General features: G+C 45.9%; 1 protein-coding gene across 2 annotated transcripts in view; it reads right to left on the bottom strand.

Moving 5' to 3' along the window:
• PPP1R32 (protein phosphatase 1 regulatory subunit 32) overlaps nucleotides 1–8204 on the bottom strand; it is a 107191-nt gene extending 98987 nt beyond the window's left edge. For both annotated transcript variants that reach the window (XM_030201167.1, XM_030201169.1), the window contains exon 1: nucleotides 8099–8204. The gene's annotated coding sequence lies outside the window, so the exon portion shown is untranslated. The remainder of the gene's footprint in view (nucleotides 1–8098) is intronic.
• Nucleotides 8205–23096: the final 14892 nt, after the last annotated feature.

Below are 23096 nucleotides of genomic sequence, written 5' to 3'. Positions count from 1 at the left end.
GGTCTCTGACGAGCCATTTGGTCGACTTTACTTGGTCCCTTTTGTTTCACGACCAAGCCTCAAAAAGGTGCCCGAAACTGACCAGATGACCAGCCGGAGGGAATCGAGGATGACCTCCCCCTTACTCCCCCAAGTGGTCACCACCCCCTCCCACCCAAAAAAAAAGCAATTTAAAAAACATTTTTTGCCAGCCTCTATGCCAGCCTCAAATATCACCCAGCTCCATCACAGCAGTATGCAAGTCCCCTGGAGCAGTTTTTAGTGGGTGCAGTGCACTTCAGACAGGTGGACCCAGGCACCCCCCCCCCCCACCTGTTACACTTTGTGGTGGTAAATGTGAGCCCTCCAAAACTGACCCAAAAACCATTGTACCCACATGTAGGTGCCCCCCTTCATCCCTAAGGGCTGTGGTAGTGGTGTAGAGTTGTGGGTAGTGGGTTTTGGGGGGCTCAGCACACAAGGTAAGGGAGCTATGCAGCTGGAAGCAATTTGGATGTCCACTGCAGAGGCCCCTAGGGTGCACCGGTTGGTGTCGTGGCATGTGAGGGGGACCAGTGCCCTACCAATGCTGGCTCCTCCCATGACCAAAAGCCTTGAATTTGGTTCATTTTTTGAGATGGGCGTCCTCGGTTTGCATTATAGGCGAAACCGAGGCCGCCCATCTCTAAGGTGGCGAATCTCAAAATTTCGGTCGACCTAAAATGTTGAGATTTGGCCGACCTCGACCCACATTTATTTATTTATTTATTTTATTTATTTATTGCATTTGTATCCCACATTTTCCCACCTATTTGCGGGCTCAGTGTGGCTTACAATACATTGTGAATGATGGAAGTACAATTTGTTACAATACGATTATGGGTAACATTGTGATGAGTTAGGGAAGGACAAAATCTAAATGAAAGATGGACACCCATCTTGTTTTGATAATATGGGATGCCCCGCCCTTCGCCGGGGCACCTGTAACGATGGGCGCCCAGTTCGATTATGCCCCCTCTGTACAAATGCAATAGAAGATACATCCAGAGAAATTTCCCTGAAAACAAGGCACATTAATATTCTCTTTTGCAAATAACCATGGAAAAGATGAGTGGTGTCACCTCAATAAGGGCAACACAACCTCACTCCACTGCCAGACACTTTGGGGAGATTATATAACATGTTTCCTAAACTGGAGGCAGTTGTGTGTGCTTAGGTTATACTAATTTTCTAAGGGGAAAGTATGCACATGCTTAAACATACAGTACATGCGTACCTGCCATTAAGTAGTATGCCATAACATGTTCCCAGACGGAGTGATGGGGCCAGATGGGATACATCCGAGGGTGCTCAGGAACTCCACTGATGGACCTCTTCAATGCTTCCTTAGAAACTGGAGTGGTCCCGGTGGCCTGGAGAAGGCGGATGTGGTTGCTTTGCACAAGAGTGGAAGGAGGAGGTTGGGAATTACAGACCTGTCCAATCTGATCTCAGTGGTGAGAAGCTAATGGAAACGCTTCTAAAGAGGAAGATTGTGACATTTCTTGAACTAAATGGAATGCGGGACCCGAGGCAGCATGGCTTCACTAGTGGCAGGTCGTGTCAGTCAAATCTGTCTTCTTCAACTGGGTGACCAACAGTTGGACATGGGAGGGGCGCTTGATGTTGTATACTTGGTTTTCAGCAAAGCCTTTGACACAGTTCTGCACAGGCGACTGATAAATAGATTGGTGCCCTCGGTAATGGGACCTAGAGTAACTGATAGGTTTAAAAATTGGTTGAAGGAGACAGAGGGTAGTGTAAATGGAGCTTGCTCTGAAGAAAAAGGATGTTGTCAGTGGAGTACCGCAGGGATCGGTCCTAGGGCTGGCTCTTTTAACGCTTTGTGAGCAATATTGCGGAAGGCTGACATAAGACATAAGTATTGCCATACTGGGAAAGACCCAAAGGTCCATTGAGCCTAGCATCCTGTTCCCAACAGTGGCCAATCCAGGTCACAATACCCGGCAAGATCCAAAAATGTACAAAACATTTTATACTGCTTATCCCAGAAATAGTGGATTTTCCCCAAGTCCATTTAATAACGGTCTATGGTAACATAGTAACATAGTAGATGACGGCAGAAAAAAGACCTGCATGGTCCTCTAGTCTGCCAAGATAAACTCATATCTTGAATTTGTACCTGTCTTTTTCAGGGCACAGACCGTATAAGTCTGCCCAGCAGTATTTCCTGCCTCCCAACCACCAGTCCCGTCTCCCATCACCGGCTCTGGTACAGACCGTACAAGTCTGCCCTCCCCTATCCTAGCCTCCAACCACCAACCCCTCTTCCCCCCACCTGCTCCGCCACCCAATTTCAGCTAGCTTCTGAGGATCCATTCTGCTGCACAGGATTCCTTTATGCATATCCCACGCATGTTTGAATTCCGTTACTGTTTTCATCTCCACCACCTCCCGCGGGAGGGCATTTCCAAGCATCCACCACCCTCTCCGTGAAAAATACTTCCCGACATCTTTTTGAGTCTGCCCCCCTTCATCTCATTTCATGTCCTCTCGTTCTACCGCCCTTCCATTCCGGAAAAGATTTTTTTGCGGATTAATACCTTTCAAGTATTTGAACGTCTGTATCATATCACCCCTGTTTCCTCCTTTCCTCCAGGGTATACATGTTCAGGTCAGCAAGTCTTTGGTCATACGTCTTGGAACGCAAATCCCATACCATTCTCGTAGCTTTTTCTTTGCACCGCTTCCATTTTTTTAACATCCTTCGCAAGGTACGGCCTCCAAAACTGAACACAATACTCCAGGTGGGGCCTCAACCAACGACTTGTACAGGGGCATCAACACTTCCTTTCTTCTGCTGATCACAACCTCTCTCTATACAGCCTAGCAACCTTCCGCTACGGCCCACCGCCCTGTCACACTGTTTCGTCGCCTTCAAGATCCTCGGATACTATCACACCCAAGATCCCTCTCCCCCTCAGTACCTATCAGACTCTCCCCGCCTACACATAAGTCTCTCTCGTGGGTTTCTACTCCCTAAATGCATCACTTGCATTTCTTCGCATTGAATTTTAATTTGTCTCTTTGTGGATGATACCAAACTCTGCACAGGTGGACACCCTAGAGGGGCATGAATGACATGAGGAAGGACCTAGTGAAACTGGAGGAATGGACCAATATTTGACAACTAAGGTTTAATCCCAAAAAATGTAGGGTCTTGCTCTGGGTCCGCAAGAATCCGAGGGAACGGTACAGTATAGGGGGTGAAGTGCTTCAGTGTATGAAGGAAGAGCGAGACTTGCAGGTGATTGTGTCTGATGACCTTAAAGCATCCAAACAGGTAGAAAAAGCAACGGTCCAAAGCCAGAAGGATGTTTGGGTGCATAAAGAGAGGCATGCCAGCAGGAAAAAGGAGGTGATAGTGCCATTGTATAAGTCTCTAGTGAGGCCCCATTTGGAGTACTGCATGCAGTTCTGGAGACCGCACCTACGGAAAGATATAAACAGGGTGGAGTCGTCCAGAGGGCGGCTACAAATTTTATATGCGGTCTTGAATGCAAAAATTATAGAGACAGGCTTATGAACCTCAACATGTATACGCTGGAAGAGAGGAGGGAGAGAGGAGACATGATAGAGATGTTTAAATATCTCAAGGGCTTTATGTTCAGGAAGAGAGCCTTTTTCAACTGAAGGAATGCTCTGGAATGAGGGGGCATATAATGAAGTTAAGAAGGAATAGGCTTAAGAGTAATCTAAGGAAGTACTATTTCACAAAAAGGGTGGTGGAGACATGAAATGGTCTCCTGGAGGAGGTTGTGGAGTCAAGAACTGTTCCAGAATTAAAAAGGCATGAGATAAGCATGTGGGATCACTTAGGAAAAGGAAGAGTTAGGGGTTACAGAGGATGGGCAGACTGGATGGGTCATATGGCCTTTATCTGCCATCAGTTTCTATGTTTCAATATACATGTATTTACATAAGTACATAAGCACCACATATTGGGAAAAGACCAAGGATCCATCAAGCCCAGCATCCTGTCTCTGACAGCGGCCAATCCAGGCTTCAAGAACCTGGCAAACCCCCCCAAAAAAAAAAAAAAAATTTTTTTTTAATAATGTTCAATGGACTTTTCCCTCAGGAATCTGTCCCAAACCTCCTTTAAATTCCATAAGGCCAGCTGCTGTCACTACATTCTCCGGCAACAAGTTCTAGAGTCTAACTACACCGCTGAGTAAAGAAAAACTTTCTCCTATTTGTTTTAAATCTACCATATTCTAGCTTCATCTTGTGGCCCCTGGTTTTGTTGTTGTTTGAAGTGTAAACAAACGCTTCACATCTGTTCGCTCTAATCCGCTCATTATCTTGTAGACTTCTTTCATATCACCCCTCAGCCACCTTTTCTACAAGGTGAAGAGCCCTAACCTTCTCAGCCTTTCCTCATAGGGAAGTCGTTCCATTCCCTTTATAATTTTTATCACCCTTCTCTGCACCTTCTCTAATTCCATTATATCTTTTTTGAGATGCGGCGACCAGAAATTAGACACAATACTCGAGGTGCGGTCGCACCATGGAGCGATACAACGGCATTAATAACATCCTCGTGTTTGTTTTCCATCCCTTTCCTAATAATACTCAACATTGTGTGCTTTCTTAGCCGCAGCAGCACACTGAGCAGAAGTTTTTAACGTCTTATCAACGATGAACTCCCAGATCCCTTTTCTAGATCGGTGACTCCTAAAGCGGAACCTTGCATGACATGAATTCGGGTTCCTCTTACCCACATGCATCACTTTACACTTGTCAACACTGAACTTCATCTGCCACTTGGACGCCCAACCCCCAGTCTCGCGAGGTCCTCCTGTAATCTTTCACACTCCTCCTGCGACTTGACGACCCTGAATAGGTTTTGTGTCATCTGCAAATTTAATTACCTCACTAGTTACTCCCATCCTAAGGTCATTTATAAATATGTTAAAAAGCAGCGGTCCCAGCACAGACCCCTGAGGGACCACACTAACTACCCTTCTCCACTGAGAATACTGGCCATTCAACCCTACTCTTTGCTTCCTATCTTTCAACCAGTTCTTAATCCGTAGTAATACCCTACCTCCGATCCCATGACTCTCCAGTTTCCTCAGGAGTCTTTCATGAGGCACTTTGTCAAATGCCTATTGAAAATCCAGATACACAATATCCACTAGCTCCCCATTGTCCACGTTTGTTCACCCCCTCAAAAAATGCAGTAGATTGGTGAGGCAAGACTTCCCTTCACTAAATCCATGCTGACTTTGTCTCATCAGCCTATGTTTTTGTATGTGCTCTGTAATTTTATTCTTAATAATAGCCTCTACCATTTTGCCCAGTACCGACGTCAGACTCACCAATCTATAAATTTCCCAGATCTCCTCTGGAACCTTTTTTAAAATCGGCGTAACATTGGCTACTCTCCAGTCTTCCGGTGCCACACTCGATTTTAGAGATAGATTGCTCTACAAATTCATTTTTCAGTTCTATTAATACTCTGGGATGAATACCATCAGGTCCTGGTGATTTACTATTCTTCAGTTCGCAGAACTGACCCATTACATCCTCCAGTTTACAGAGAATTCGTTTAGTTTCTCCGACTCGCCTGCTTCAAATACGCTTTCCAGCACCAGTGTCCCTCCCAAATCCTCCTCGGTGAAGACCGAAGCAAAGAATTCATTTAATTTCTCCACTATGGCTTGGTCTTCCTTGATCGTCCCTTTAACACCCATTTTCGTCCAGCGGCCCAACCGATTCTTTAGCCGGCTTCCTGCTTTTAATGTATCTAAAAAAATTTACTATGTATTTTTGCTTTAACGTTAACTTTTTTTCAAAGTCCTTTTTGCCCTCCTTATCTCCGCTTTGTATTTGGCTTGGCATTCCTTATGTTTCATCTTGTTACTTTTAGTCGGTTCTCTTCTCCACTTTCTGAAGGATTGTTTTTTGGTTCTACTGACTTCCTTTACCTTACTATTTAGCAACGCCGGCTGACGTTTGGTCTTTTTTTTCCCCTTTTTTCTAATATGCGGAATATATTTGTCCTGTACCTCCAGGATGGTGTTTTAAACAGCATCCACGCCTGATGCAAGTTTTTTAACCCTGTGAGCTGCTCCTTTCAGTTTTTTTTTAACTGTTTTTCTCATTTTGTCGTAATCACCTTTCTAAAGTTAAACGCTAGTGTATTTGATTTCCTAAGTTCACTTACTTCAATGCCATATCAAAACTGATCATATTATGATCACTGTTATCAAGCGGCCCTCGCACCGTTACCCCCCCCGCACCAGATCATGAGCTCCAGTAATGACTAAGTCTAGTATTTTTCCTTCTCTTGTGGGCTCCTGAGCCAGCTGTTCCATGAAGCTGTCCTTGATTTCATCAAGAAATTTCACCTCCCTATTATTTTTTTATTTATAAATTTTCTATTCTGCATTATCTGAGGATGCTAAACAGATTTTAAAAATCACATACATAAAAATAAAATATAGCATAGTATATACATGCAAACAATACAAATTACAAAACTAAAATTATCACACAAAATTCACAATTTGCATTGCATTAAAAAAACTCATTTAATTTCAAGAGATATTTTTAACAGAAGTCAGACTGTTACCAAAGGCCTGCTGAAATAAAAATGTTTCAAAAGCTTTTTAAACATATCAAGAGATTTCATTGAACGTATATTGTGAGGCAATTAATTTCATAATTTTGGCCCACCTTCACAATTGTTGCACTCAGCCTCAGCAAATTTGATAGATGCAATAAACTCATCAAGTCAAACTAAGTTAAAGGGCTATGGATATCTAATCACTTAATCTCAGAGAGAGTCTTTACCTAGGCCATTTAATTTGGGATGGGGGTGGAGGGGTACTTTAAATTGGCTATAAAGACACTGCAACAATATGTTTCAGGGGCCTTCTACCTTCCAGCCAAATTTCAGTCACTCAGTAAAAACTACCTTTAAAATGATTCAGTGGCAAATTTAATCACTTCTAGGTGGGAGTGGTCTATACAGGATGGGACACTCCAATATACTTTGCACACCTCAAATTCTGTATATATATGTTGTTTCCACAGAAACACCCTTAACAATGGGTGTAGAATAAGGAACTTTTTCCACTGCCAGACATAGGAGTCCTTTTACTAAGCTGCACTAAAATGTGGCCTGCACTGTGTCTAGCGTGTGGGTTTCCCTGTGAACCGAAGCCACTTGTAGTGCAGCTGTAAAATGGCCAATTTTCATTTCCTCAATTAATGGTCACGTCCTAATTTCCTAATTAGCACGTGGCAATTAGCATGTGAGTCCTTATTGACACGTATTTAGTAGGTGGAAAGGGTTCATGTGCTAACCATGCACTAATTGGTAGGCATGCAACAATGTGGCTGCCCTAACTGATTAGCACTGGGCATGCCTACTCTGTGCCTCCCAAACATATCCCCAATGCTAAAAAATAAAAGTTTTTTTTTTAGTGCATGGGAAAGTGTGAGCAGATGTTCAGGGTCTATCACATCTCCATTTATTTTGTGTTAGTGTTTTGAGGTCCTTTTCCCGGCCCTTTAGCTATGAACACAGATAGAAATGTTTGTTAAGCAAGTCAGCCTTCACCCATGTGTCTCACAATTCCACTTTTGCACTTCCTTCTATCACTAACACATCTAAAAGTGGCTTGTCGCCCCCCCCCCCCCCCCTCATTGCACATACTGTTGTATGTCTTCTTCCTCTGTTGCACAGATGTACATAGTATTTGATAATATACTTTACACACTCAGAGATCCCTTCATTGCTTTCTGTGGCTGTCCCTGGGGGTCCATCAATTCTTCTCTAAAACCATGCCAAGGTATCAGATACCCTTAGGCAATCCATGAATGCAACTGCTTTTTTTTTCTTCGATCCAATATGTGCTTCTAGATTCTTTTTCTTTCAGTTTAGGCAGTGAAAAGACAAACATGGAAACCCCAGACTGACCAAATCAGAAATACCTTAAGAATGAAAACCAAAAACCAGACATATAAATCACTTATGATTGATATTAGCAGAGGCACTTTAACCACATTTTTGGACCTGTCTCCAACAAGCAGTGCTAGCTCTTACCTGCCTAATTTCCCCCAGTAATCCAGTGTCATGTATCTTTGATGAAGAAACCCCTACAGCAGTGGAAAATCTTATGTGCACAGGCTATGTGCACTGCCAAACTTACTAGAGAGCTTTAGTTGCTTCTAGTTAAGAGATTCTGATCACTATGGTAGAATGTGAATATGGTAACATTGTATCTTAGCAACTTTAGCCATGACAACTCAACACCCAAACATACTTCTACTCTCCTTAGCACCAGAAACTCAAAGCTGATCCTACTATATAGGTGAAAGCAGCCAAGTAATACATCAGCCTCATAAGAAAATACTCCAGCCATCCAACAACTAAGAAGAATAACTTGTTTGTGCAATCAACTACAAGCAATAGAGGTGCAAATCTATTCAACATATATTAATGTGTCTGTAAACTGAATCCTAGTCTCTTACAGAACACACTGTTTTGATCCTACTACTACTTATTTCTATAGCGCTACCGGACGTACGCAGCGCTTCACACTTGAACATGGAGAGACAGTCCTGCTCGATAGAGCTTACAATCTAATTATGACAGACAGACAGGACAAGTAAGGGATAAGGGTTAGGACAGACAGGACATATCAGGGATAGGGGACAGTTGAAGGGTTAGGTTTAGGAGTTAAAAACAGCATCGAAGAGATGGGTTTTTAGCTTAGGATTTGAAGATGGCAGAGATGAGGCTTGGCGTACCGGCTCAGGAAGTGTATTTCCAGGCATATGGTGCAGCAAGGTAGAAGGAACGGAGTCTGGAGTTAGCGGTGGAGGAGAAGGGTGGAGATAATGTTGCAGGAATGGATGCATGAATTACCCCTATTGTTAGCAGAATCTGTGGTACTTCAGGAGTCAAACAGCACAACCAGAGTGAGGGAGAAATCTTCTTTATTGCCAGCAAACAAAGCAGGACATCAGTTCTAGCTCTCTTCTCTCTCACTCAGCTCTCTGGATGTTATGGCTTCTGTCTCAGCTGCTTCTCTTCTGCTGTCTGTCTTCCTTCAGCTCTCTTCTCTCTGTCTGTTCCTTCTGCTCTCTTTCTGACGTAAGCTGCTTCTGCTCCCACTTAAATACGTCCTAAGCCCCCTCCTAGCCCCCCTTACTCTCCAGATGGTAAAGAATAGATTAATACCCTGTCTGAACTAATTATTACCATACATATACTCTAAAAATATCAGTTACATAGGTTTAATATTTCTCAAACTGACCCATGACCTGGGGCCTCTCAGGACCAGACATTTATAAGTACTTAAGTACATAAGTAGTGCCATACTGGGAAGACCAAAGGTCCATCTAGCCCAGCATCCTGTCACCGACAGTGGCTAATCCAGGTCAAGGGCACCTGGCACGCTCCCCAAACGTAAAAACATTCCAGACAAGTTATACCTAAAAATGCGGAATTTTTCCAAGTCCATTTAATAGCGGTCTATGGACTTGTCCTTTAGGAATCTATCTAACCCCTTTTAAACTCCGTCAAGCTAACCGCCCGTACCACGTTCTCCGGCAAACAATTCCAGAGTCTAATTACACGTTGGGTGAAGAAAAATTTTCTCCGATTCGTTTTAAATTTACCACACTGTAGCTTCAACTCATGCCCTCTAGTCCTAGTATTTTGGATAGCGTGAAATGCATTTTATTATGATTAATTTCTCAGCTATAGCTTAAACTAAATTCATTTAGGACTAAGGGACATTCTCATATTCCTAGTCAACTTCATACTAACTGGGTTCTGGCATTCATTAAGGGGTCAAGGGCCAGTCTTACTTAATGGCACACATACGTAATTTGTTATTTCTTTCAGAAAGCCCAGTCCTACATTTACCTATAATTAATCAAGACTTTCTTGACCTCTTTTCACCTATTAACTTCCTTCACAGAACTAGCTAGGACTGTGGCTAGTCAAACAGATGCTTGACCTCTTAAACAGCAGACAAAGGCTCACTTTAAAGAGTCAGGCAAATATGTAACACTGGATTGAAAGGATATTCTACATATTAATTACACAGAAAAACATATTCTAAAATACACAGAAATCAGAATTCAAGAATATCTAGAATCTACATATTCTAAATATCAAGAACATCTAGAATTATTTAACCAGCTTTAAACTACAGTATGTCTGGCTCATGCTTTGTTCATTCATAATAGTATACATATGTGTTTGCATTAGCAATCCATCAATCACAAGGGGTGAAAGAAATTCCTGTCTCTGACCTTTCTAACCTTAGCTAGCCAAAACTTTCTAAGTAATTAAATCCAGCTGTCATTCCTTCACTTGCAGGACTGAAAGTTAAAACAGAATTTAACCACCAAACTTTAAACAGAATTAATATGGCTTCTTATATATGTATAATTATGCCCACTGCCTCATTCCCCCCTTTGAGACTAAAATCAGCTTATGCAGAGATAAGTCTCACAACTCAAACTCTGGCGATTATAGTGATCCTAACTAAGAATAGGCTTGTGAATCACCCATTACCCTACTTGTTAAGGTCCGACGGCATACTGCCGAAGCACATGAGGCCAGGAAACAAAACAACAACCCTGCTAAAACTAAGACTATTAGGGAAATGAACAAGGGACGTATCCATGAGGTCAATGACCACCACCAGGAGGTAAGGTCTAATCCTCCTCGGTAATCCTCCACATTAAGGCTAGGCCAACTGTAGGACTTTATCCATTGGCATGCCTAACTACATGCGTCCTATTTATGACAATAGTACAGCACTCTGAAGAATTTAGCACTGTGCAGAGGCCACCCTGGGCTGCAAAGAGATAAGTCAAGACCCATACGGTTATACCGAGAAACTATACTTAATCATTAATTTGATCCTGCAATGCATTGACTACCACGTTCAGCTCATGAACTAAAACATGGAGTAGGGATGAAGTCTCCGGGTAGCCATGCCTAGTTCAGTAATACCCGCTACCGGGCCCCCAATTGGAATCCAGGCCGTGGCAGAAAGGGCTACAAGTCTCTTTTTAGTCAGAGGATAAGTAGAGTTGATATACTGGAGAGCTAATTCAATCGCCTCATCCTCTGTGGCAACGGAGGAAGGTAAGGACAAGGCCTCTCGCTTAGAACGGTGCGGGGATGGTGGCCTGAGGAGAGGAATAACTTTAGGAAATAATTCAAAGTTACCAATACACAAAATCATATGTGGGGGGAAGAATCATGTGGAGGACATATCACAGAGCCAGTAATGACCAAGGAGAGGGCGAGGAAAGTCCCAATAAATGTTGGCACAGGATGGACACTAGGATGCCCATAATGCGAGCCCCTATCCCAGGGGGAACTAAGACGAAATGGAGACTTTGTACACCATAGGGGCAATCCCCGATTGTGACAGGCTGCTCATATGGTGCAAACCCTTCATACCCCGGGGACTTATGAAAGTAGAAAATAGGCCTGGACACTATAGTCTTCTCAGTAGTAAGGTTAGGAGCCAGATAATCACCTTGGTCATAATCTGCAGGTACGGTAGTAGGGCACATAGGAGTACCTGGAGAACTACCCACACAGATTCTCCTTTTTCTGGGAGAACATTAGTATAGTTACAGGGAATGGGAAGAACAGTTGAGATGCTTCTTGTTAAACAAAACACTCCAGAAGCTGGATAGGGAGACGTAAAAGACTGGTCCTTAGAGAAGATTCAGAGGGGGAAGTAGCATTATAAAAGGACCACCAAGTATAATCCTGGCTCCAAGGACCTGAACTCGAAAAGTAGGGAGGTATAAGAGCTGGGAGTTGCACAGGGACAGGTAACAGCTGGGACATCTGTAGTATAAGGAGAAAATCGGGAACACACAATACAAGGGGAAGTAATCTTTGCCTGGCTAATTAGTTCCTGGACAGAGTGTAACCAAAGGTTGGAGCGAGTTGGGGTACTAGGAACAAGGAGGCAAGGAGTAGAAAACAACAAAAGCATCCAAACTACTAACATTTTCTTTCTTCCTAATCTAAAACAAATACAGCAAACTAATTAAGCAATAATATTCCAACAGTCTGTGCTAGTCACAGATTACTCTAATATAATGTTCTCAGTCTTTGAGTTCTTATACCAGTTGGGATAGACCCTCAACTGACAAGGATCAAGCTCTCAAATTCCAAGAAAGCCAGAATCTGGACAAGAAAGAGTCTCAGTGTGAAGCCGAAGTTCAGCAGCTCCTGCAGTATGACAGTTGACCCTTCTTTTCAGCTAGTAGATTCTTTGGTTCGGGTCAAGCGCAACTTCAATGGCTCCGCTGGATCACTTTCTGCTCTCCACTGTTTAGGCTCCGTCTGATCCATGCTGGGCTCAGTCTGGTCAGCAGACTTAATTCGAGACTAATGGACCCATGGAGTATCCCTGCGACCTTCACAGCTGTAGGGGTAGAAAGCAAAACAGTAAAAGGTCCTTTCCACCGGGGCCACAAAGGCTGGAGCCTCCAGTCTTTCACCCAAACTCTATCCCCTGGCAGAAAGGAATGTACCTGAGCCTGGAAGGGGACAGGGTTTATTTCTCTCACATAAGACTGAAGCTCAGAAATTATCCTGCCCAAGAGGGCTACCTGCTCCTGCACCTGAGCTAGACCCTAAAATCCCTATGTCTCCCTTAATTCCCTGCAAAATGGCTGGGGGCTTCCCATACACAATTTCAAAGGGAGAGAGGGCTGTTCTTTAGTTGGGGTGCATCGGAGGCGGAAGAGGGCTAGTGGCAGTGCCTGTGGCCATTTCAGTTGGGTTTTCCTGACAAATCTTTGCTAGGCTATTTTTCAAGGTTCTGTTTGCTCGCTCAACCTGCCCTGAACTCTGGGGACGATAGGCACAATGCAATTTCCAGGTAATGCGCATGCGGGACAGGGCCTGAAGTGTAGCTTCAACAAAGGCGGGACCATTATCTGAACCTATGGCAAGGGGCAGTCCATACCTGGGGATGACATCCCTAAGGAGGGCTCGAGCTACTTCTGTGGCTTTCTCAGTGACTGTAGGATATGCTTCCACCCACCCAGAAAAGGTACAGACCATGACCAAGAGGTATCGGAGCCTACCGCTCCTGGGCATTTCTGTGAAGTCTATAACTAGAGACTCAAGGGTGTTAGTCCTCTAGGACTGAACTCCTGGTGAATACGGGGTCCCTGACGGCATTATTCTGGGCACAGAGAGTACATCGGGCAGAGGCAGTGGCAACCAGACTATCCATCCTTCCAGCACCACTACTCGACTGAGTAGGCGAGCTAGTGCTGTTTTCCCTAAGTGTGATAGGTCATGAGCTTGAGACACTACAGGCCAAGCTAGGTGGCGTGGCACCAGAACTCTGGTATCAGGGAGATGTAACCAGCCATCAGGTCTCCTTACTGCACCTTCCTTCTTGAGCCCATTCTCTTCCATTTGGGTATACATAGGTGTCCATTCTTGCAGTCGATTTGGAACAGGGGAGTCACAGTACTTGCTAAGGGGTCCTCGAGCAGCTTCCTTGGCCACCCCGATCAGCATGGCGATTCCCTCGGGCCACTGGAGTATCTATTCCTTTGGTGTCCCCTGCAAGTGAATGACAGCTACCTTCTTAGGGGCCCACACAGCCTCTAGCAGCTGAAGTATTTCAGGGTCCATACTTAACAGGTTGGCCTGCAGCATTTATGAGTCCCTTTTCCTTATACAAAGCTCCATGAGCATGTAGAGTTGTGAAGGCATACTTGGAATCAGTATAAATGTTAGTTACCAGTCCTGCTGCTAGCTCCAGAGCTCGTATGAGGGCCACAAGTTCTGCTTTCTGGGCTGAAGTTCCTTGGGGCAGGGCTCTTGCTTCTATCACCTTGTCCTCTGTCACCACAGCATAGCCTGCCAATCGCTTGGAGTTCTCCACATAACTGCTTCCATCTGTGAAATAATTACATCTGGGTCCCTCCAAGGAACATCTTTAAGATCTGGTCGAGTGGAGTACACTTCATCCATGGTTTGGATACAGTCATGATCCGGTGGTCCCTCAGATGCTGGCAAAAGAGTGGCAGGATTGAATGTAGCCACTGTTTCCAGGTGTATCCAGTGGATTCTCACACAAGCTAGCTTGGTACTTAACCATGCGGTTATTTGTAAACCAGTGGTTGCCCTTATACTCCATGAGGGTGAGAACTGCATGGGGGACTTTAACAACCAGTTCTTGCCCCAAGGTCAACTATCAGCTTCCTGGACCAGTAAGGCTGTTGCTGCAATGGCCCTCATGCAGGCTGGCCATCCTTAGCCACTCCATCCAGCTGTTTAGACAGGTATGCAACAGGCCTCTGCCAGGATCCCATCATCTGGGTCAGCACACCCAGAGCAACCCCCTGTCGCTCATGGACATACAATGAGAAAGGTTTCTCCACATCAGGAAGGCCTAACGCAGGGGCTTGGAGTAGGGCTTTCTTTATGGCAATGAAGGATTGTTGAGCAGTAGGTCCCCATTCAAATGGTTCCTTTTCACCCCCCTTTGTGGCCTGGTAAAGGGGTTTCGCCATCAATGCAAAATTTGGAATCCAAATTCTGCAGAATCCGGCTGCTCCCAGAAATTCCCTAACTTCCCTTCTGGACTTGGGTTGGGGAATTGCAGCAACTGCTTGCTTCCTACTAGCATCCAGTCTCCGACTTCCCTGGGAAATGCAAAAGCCCAGATACTTCACTTCTGACTGACAAAGTTGGGCCTTTGAGCGTTGAGACCTTATAGCCTGCATCCAAGAGTAGCTCCAGCAATTCTCTGGTAGCCTCAAAACACTCTTCCTGAGGTCACTGCTGCAATCAGGAGGTCATCTAATACTGGAGTAAACTCGCCTGGAAGGCTCAGATTTAAAAGTCTTAAGGTCTTGCCCTAGGGCTGTCCCAAAAATGGTGGGGGAATTCTTGAACCCCTGTGGCAGGCGGGTCCATGTATACTGAAGCTTCCTTCCTGTTACTGGGTTTTCCCATTGAAAGGCAAAAAGCAATTGACTGGCTGGGGCCACCCGAATACAAAAGAAGGCATCTTTTAGATCTAGTGTTGTGAAATGGGTAGCTCCAGAAGGTATCAATCCTAGCAGGACATATGGATTAGGCACTACAGGGTGTAATGAGATAGTGGATTTGTTGACCACTCGTAAGTCTTGGACTGGCCGGATAGTCCTCAGTCCCTGGCTTCTGACTGGCAACTAGTGGCGTATTCCATGGAGACTGGCAAGGACGAATAATTCCATGGGATAACAGACGATTCAAGTGTGCTTGAATCCCTTCCAGAGCCTTTCTGGGAATTGGGTATTGGCGAAGATGGATTGGCTGGGCACTTGGAAGTAATCTACATGGACAGGAGGAATATTTCGGGCCAACCCTGGGGGATTATCTTCTGCCCATACCCCACTGACCTGAAAGCTGTCTGCCAGGGGTAGGTCAACTGGCCCTGCGACTGATGCAGCCGCCATTCTTCTTCAAGAGGGCAGCAGAAACTCAATATACCCTTAGGGCTGGATATGGGGGCCGAAAGGAGACTGAAGTCTGGCCATCAGAGTCAAAGGAAATTTGGGCCCTAAGCTTGGACAGCAGGTCTCGACCTAACAAAGGGATTGGACAGTCTGGCATATACAGGAATTCATGAGTGACATGTGTGGAGCCTAATTGGCATCTACGGGTTGTCAGAAAGGGCCTCCGGTTCTGCACCCCCGTGGCTCCCCACCACTCGGACAGTTTTTCCAGACACAGGCGCTAATCGCTCCGTCACAACAGAATGTTCAGCTCCTGTATCAATCATGAATGGAATTGAGCGGCTCCCTATAGTTAAGCTGACCATAGGTTCCTGGGAGCCCAGTTTGTAGGAACCCGGTCTGTCCTATTCGTCCCATTCTGCCATCTCGGCTATCCCGATGATGTCAGATTCAGGAGGCTCATATCTTCCCTCTCGAACTCGGGCCTCGGCTTCCTCGATCTCCTGGTCCCCTTCTCAGTCCCTGGCGCCTCTGGGGGCATTCATCTTTCCAGTGCCCTCTTTCCTTACAATAGGCACACTGGTCCCTCTCCAATCTTGGTCTGGGATTCTCCCACCTTAGCCGGGATTGATTGAAGGAATCTCGGGGCCTGGCTGGTGGTCCGGGATCCCACTTTGGCTTCCCATAGCTAGAGGTCGACCTCGGTTAAGGGTTGGAATTAGTAATGGCTGCCGCTAAAGGTCGGCCCTTCTTCTGCATCTTCCGGTCAGCCTCTCGGCGCACCTCCTGATCTCTATTAATGAAAACCTTAGTTGCGATCTCAATTAGCTGGGTGGTATTCATCCCTGCGAATCCCTCCTGACGCTGCAACTTCTTCGGATATCTGGCATACTCTGGGCCACCAATGCGCTATTCACCATTCTCTGATTTTCTTAGTGCTCAGGGTCAAATGGGGTGTATGTTCTGTAGGCTTCAATTAGTCGCTCTAAAAGGCCCCAGGGGATTCAGTTGCCCCTTGGAGAATTTCAGAGACCTTTGCCAGATTAATGGGCCTCTTTATGCCTTTCCTCATACCTTCCAGCAAGTCCCGGCAATAGCAGACAACAGTTCATAGTGCTGCTCATCATTTGGATCCCAAGCTGGAGCTGCGCGAGGGAACCGAGCTCTAACCCATTCCTCTAGGTCCTGTGTCCTCTCCGGGGACACGCTCTCGCGTGATGGCCTCAGCATTTTGCAAAATCTTCCGCCTCTCCTCAGTTGTGAAGAGGGTCAGGAGAAGTTGTTGACAATCAGTCCAGGTTGGGTTATGGGTGGCCATAATGCTAGTCACTAGGTCCACCACTGCCTGAGGCTTTTCAGTATAAGAGGGGTAATGCGTCTTCCAATTCAGGAGATCGGTGGTTGTGAAGGGTACATACTGGTAGGCCTGTGCCTGTATAACCTGACCCTGCATTATTAGGATCCGGTCGAGTGGTAGTTACCTGACGAAGTGGCAGAACTCTCGAGGAGGTGGGAATGGAACCTGAGGTAGAGCTAGGAGCTACCCTCCTATCATGCTCAAAGGTGATTGCAGCAGGTCTAACCCATTCAGTGGAGGTGTGTGAACCCTGAGGGATGGGGAGGGGTACTCATAGACTGAGAGGTGGTCACAGGTGATTCAGTCCATTGAAGGGATGCCGGGCCCCTAATGAGTGGGTAGGGTGCTAGAGGGAGAGGCTGGGCTGTCAGGAGTTGAGGAGTCAGGGAGTGGCAGCCCAAAGCGGGTCTTCGGAGGTTAACAGGAGAGGATGTGGCACAGAGGGTAGAGGCCAGGTGAAAGTCCACCCTAGGATGTGGTGGGGTTTGCACAGAAGAGGAACTATCCGGAAGAAGCCTGTGCTGGAGAGGCTTGGCTGGGCGGCGTGGATCTCTAGGGGGTGGCACGGAACCCCAACAATGGGCCATAAGGTGGTGGCTCAAGGTCTGAGGGGTCATCAGAGAGTATGGGTTTTCTCGGACAGGGTAGGGGCGGAAGCCACGATTGGGTGGTAGGCTTTCCTGGGGCTCTTTCCCTCTTCTAGTTTAGATTTTCTAATCTTCTTTGAACACGGCCCTAACATGAATTTTACTGGGGATCCCATATAAGTTTTCAACCACGAGGGAGGGTCAGTCACAAGGCTGTCCCAGGAATCTATATAGGGAGTTGTTCAGAATATTCTGGTTCTCCTACTAATTATGCTGTAACCTTCCGGATTACTTCAATATCTAAGCTGCCACTAGGGGGCCACCCCACTCCCATAGATGGCCACTCAACTTCACACAAGGTTCTTAGAGTACTTGAGCTTAAAGTCTGTCCATAATCATTAATTAAAAACCCTTTTTTGAAATTCTTAAGCATACAATCTAGGGGAGTATCAATTTGTCTAGACGATTTCCCTCCATAATGCTTACAGTTCACACACAAAAGGGAGGGAGTTTTTTTGAAGTGCAGTAAGGGGTCTACACTCTCGAGACACTAGGTAACACAAACACAATCGCTTCCTTCCTGTCGCTGGCCAATTGAACTCGCGGTAATTGGAAATGCAGCTATAAGAAGTCCGCACTCAGTTAATCATTCAAGCATCACACATTCCATACAGAAAATCCACCCAACAATTTCAAATTTCTCAGATACAGATAAGCTCAAGCGGTTTCGCTTCTTAATCTCCACTAGACTAAAAGTTACTAAGGCCCTTCGCTGAGAGTGATCAGACTCCCCTTCCCTCAATTTTTGAGGGGCTGGTTTACAGTTTCCTAGCTAGGATTACAATACAGAATACAGAATTACATACCCGGCAAATGTTTCTCAGTCAGTTGGGTGTCAGAAATCGCTGCAGGGTTCGAAATCCCACTTCTGACACCAAGAATTGTTGCAGGAATGGATGCATGAATTACCCCTATTGTTAGCAGAATCTTGTGGTACTTCAGGAGTCAAAACAGCACACACCAGAGTGAGGGAGAAATCTTCTTTATTTGCCAGCAAACAAAGCAGGACATCAGTTCTAGCTCTCTTCTCTCCTCACTCAGCTCTCTGGATGTTATGGCTTCTGTCTCAGCTGCTTCTCTTCTGCTGTCTGTCTTCTTCAGCTCTCTTCTCCTCTGTCTGTTCCTTCTGCTCTCTTTCTGACGTAAGCTGCTTCTGCTCCCACTTAAATACAGTCCTAAGCCCCCTCCTAGCCCCCCTTACTCTCCAGATGGTAAAGAATAGATTTAATTACCCTGTCTGAACTAATTATTACCATACATATACTCTAAAAATATCAGTTACATAGGTTAATATTTCTCAAACTGACCCATGACCTGGGCCTCTCAGACCAGACATTTTGGCTCCCCTCTCTTGGCATTTTATTATGATTAATTTCTCAGCTATAGCTTAACTAAATCATTTAGGGACTAAGGGACATTCTCATATTCCTAGTCAACTTCATACTAACTGGGTTCTGGCATTCATTAAGGGGTCAAGGGCCAGTCTTACTTAATGGCACACATACGTAATTTGTTATTTCTTTCAGAAAGCCCAGTCCTACATTTACCTATAATTAATCAAGACTTTTCTTGACCTCTTTTCACCTATTAACTCCTTCACAGAACTAGCTAGGACTGTGGCTAAGTCAAACCAGATGCTTGACCTCTTAAACAGCAGACAAAGGCTCACTTTAAAGAGTCAGGCAAATATGTAACACTGGATTGAAAGGATATTCTACATATGAATTACACAGAAAAACATATTAAAATACACAGAAATCAGAATTCAAGAATATCTAGAATCTACAATTCTAAATATCAAGAACATCTAGAATTATTTAACCAGCTTTAAACTACAGTATGTCTGGCTCATGCTTGTTCATTCATAATAGTATACAGTGGTGGAAATAAGTATTTGATCCCTTGCTGATTTTGTAAGTTTGCCCACTGACAAAGACATGAGCAGCCCATAATTGAAGGGTAGGTATTGGTAACAGTGAGAGATAGCACATCACAAATTAAATCTGGAAAATCACATTGTGGAAAGTATATGAATTTATTTGCATTCTGCAGAGGGAAATAAGTATTTAATCCCTCTGGCAAACAAGACCTAATACTTGGTGGCAAAACCCTTGTTGGCAAGCACATCGGTCAGACGTCTTCTGTAGTTGATGATGAGGTTTGCACACATGTCAGGAGGAATTTTGGTCCACTCCTCTTTGCAGATCATCTCTAAATCATTAAGAGTTCTGGGCTGTCGCTTGGCAACTCGCAGCTTCAGCTCCTCCATAAGTTTTCAATGGGATTAAGGTCTGGTGACTGGCTAGGCCACTCCATGACCCTAATGTGCTTCTTCCTGAGCCCCTCCTTTGTTGCCTTGGCTGTATGTTTTGGGTCATTGTCGTGCTGGAAGACCCAGCCACGACCCATTTTTAAGGCCCTGGCGGAGGGAAGGAGGTTGTCACTCAGAATTGTACGGTACATGGCCCCATCCATTCTCCCATGATGCGGTGAAGTAGTCCTGTGCCCTTAGCAGAGAAACACCCCCAAAACATAACATTTCCACCTCCATGCTTGACAGTGGGGACGGTGTTCTTTGGGTTATAGGCAGCATTTCTCTTCCTCCAAACACGGCGAGTTGAGTTCATGCCAAAGAGCTCAATTTTTGTCTCATCTGACCACAGCACCTTCTCCCAATCACTCTCGGCATCATCCAGGTGTTCACTGGCAAACTTCAGACGGGCCGTCACATGTGCCTTCCGGAGCAGGGGGACCTTGCGGGCACTGCAGGATTGCAATCCGTTATGTCGTAATGTGTTACCAATGGTTTTCGTGGTGACAGTGGTCCCAGCTGCCTTGAGATCATTGACAAGTTCCCCCCTTGTAGTTGTAGGCTGATTTCTAACCTTCCTCATGATCAAGGATACCCCACGAGGTGAGATTTTGCGTGGAGCCCCAGATCTTTGTCGATTGACAGTCATTTTGTACTTCTTCCATTTTCTTACTATGGCACCAACAGTTGTCTCCTTCTCGCCCAGCGTCTTACTGATGGTTTTGTAGCCCATTCCAGCCTTGTGCAGGTGTATGATCTTGTCCCTGACATCCTTAGACAGCTCCTTGCTCTTGGCCATTTTGTAGAGGTTAGAGTCTGGACTGATTTCACTGAGTCTGTGGACAGGTGTCTTTCATACAGGTGACCATTGCCGACAGCTGTCTGTCATGCAGGGTAACGAGTTGATTTGGAGCATCTACCTGGTCTGTAGGGGCCAGATCTCTTACTGGTTGGTGGGGGATAAATACTTATTTCCTCTGCAGAATGCAAATAAATTCATCTACTTTCCACAATGTGATTTTCCGGATTTAATTTGTGATGTGCTATCTCTCACTGTTACCAATAACCTACCCTTCAATTATGGGCTGCTCATGTCTTTGTCAGTGGGCAAACTTACAAAATCAGCAAGGGATCAAATACTATTTCCACCACTGTACCTATGTGTTTGCATTAGCAATCCATCAATCACAAGGGGTGAAAGAAATTCCTGTCTCTGACCTTTCTAACCTTAGCTTAGCCAAAACTTTCTAAGTAATTAAATCCAGCTGTCATTCCTTCACTTGCAGGACTGAAAAGTTAAAACAGAATTTAACCACCAAACTTTAAACAGAATTAATATGGCTTCTTATATATGTATATAATTATGCCCACTGCCTCAATAAGAGATATTGCCCAGTGAGCGGAGTTCCCGGGGAGGAGGTGTAGGGCGAGATGAGTGGAGATGGTACTGAGGAGCTGCAGAGTGAATGCAATTATATAGTAACATAGTAGATGATGGCAGAAAAAAGACCTGCACGGTCCATCTAGTCTGCCCAACAAGATAAACTCATATGTGCTACTTCTTGTGTATACCTTACCTTGATTTGTATCTGCCATTATCAGGACACAGACCGTAGAAGTCTTGCCCAGAACTAGCCCCACCACCCAAACACCAGCCCCGCCTCCCAATCTCTGCTAAGTTCTGAGGATCCATTCCTTCTGCACAGGATTCCTTTATGTTTATCCCATGCATGCTTGAATTCCGCTACCGTTTTCATCTCCACCACCTCCCGCGGGGAGGGCATCCAAGTCAGTTGCTGTTCAGATTTGGCAGGAGGAGGAAGTGCTGCTAGAAGCTCTGCAGGTTTCCAGGGGGAAGGGAGTGCGGCCTAGCTCCTTCCCCAAGGATGAGGAAGGGCCCTGGGGAGAGGGCCTCAGGCAAGGCCCAGGCCATCGGGCTGGCTGAGGCCAAGAGGGACCAGAAGGCCTGTAGGAGCAGTTCCCGGTCTGGTCGAGCGCTGGAGAAGAGGGGAAAGAAGTCCTCTGGACAGGACGGGAGCGGACATCCAAGGGAGGTAGCCAGTCCGGTACCCCCCCCCCCCCCCCAATGCCCTGGCAAAGTCTAGAAGGTGAGGGGGGGGAGGAGAGCTGGTGAAGGCCCGGGAAGAGAGGTCTGCAGAAACAAAGAGCGAGAAGGCTATGGAAGTTAGTCAAGAAATGCTGTCAGAGTCCGAAGAGAAGCCAGCGAGGATAGGACTCCTCAGAAGAGGAGGAGGATTTGCTTGAATTAGTTATGATCCGGATGATCCAGCCAGCAGGGTGGTGTGAACATGGGTGAAGCGTATTAAGCTGGTGGAGAGGGAAGTGGGGGAACTGGGGAAACGTTTGAAGATGGCCAAAAACGTTGTGTAAGTTTGCCCCAGGACAGCACAGGAAGATGTATGAGAAGAGGAAGGCAGATTAACAAAGATGTTGCAGTCTAAAGAACCTTTTATTGAACAGATTGAAAAAGGGCCCAGATCCAAATCCTTTGAAAGAACTGTATGTTAATTTAGAAAGGATGGCAGGCTCATGTTCCAAGGGCCCCTATAAAGACTGGGTCAGAGCAAGCTTTGAAGGGCATAGAGAAAACGAGTGGAGAAGCATGTTGATGCAGGGTTTTGGGCAGCAGGAGCCGTCTGCCCAGGGAGCATTACCAGGGACCAGTACACAATCTACTTTGCAATTCATGAAGCAACTAGCAAGTCAGTCCAGTGCACTTACCAAAGGTGAAGCTTCCAGTGGGAAGGAAGGCTGGAGGAGGATCCAATATGGAGGGTCACGTCTGGAGCAGCCTGGAGGGGAGATAGCAGAAACAAACATAATACCATGCAAAAATGCCAGGTGTTGGAGACGGAGGACTCAAGGGGGGGGGGGGTTCGGTTGCAGAAGTACTGGTGGACAGACTAGTGTGGCTGGCGGTTCCCTGGGGAGCCGCTGGCAAAAGATCCGCAGGAGCAGCGGCAGATGCAAGAACATCCTGCCAGACGGAGGATAAGAAGGGTGGAGGTCCAAAGCGGCAGCCTGAATCAGCGCAGGATGGGGAGATCCAGGGCAAGCCGGAGACTGTAGAGATGCGGGGAAAAGCTGGCGTTCCCTTGCAAAAGGCATCGGGATGGGAGAACAGTTGCAGGAGGACTTTCAGGCAGCCAGCAGGCTTCTGAGCAGCGAACGGCAGAGGGCAGATGCTGCTGGACAAGAAGGATTCGCTGGGTTTAGCGGGACAGGAGGGGGGGCTTCCGGGCCCGGT

Source organism: Microcaecilia unicolor, chromosome 4, assembly GCF_901765095.1.
Source record: "Microcaecilia unicolor chromosome 4, aMicUni1.1, whole genome shotgun sequence".
In the NCBI taxonomy this organism is placed as follows: Eukaryota; Metazoa; Chordata; class Amphibia; order Gymnophiona; family Siphonopidae; genus Microcaecilia; species Microcaecilia unicolor.
Note: the sequence above shows the minus strand (reverse complement) of the source record. Positions and strands in the feature narration are given on the sequence as shown.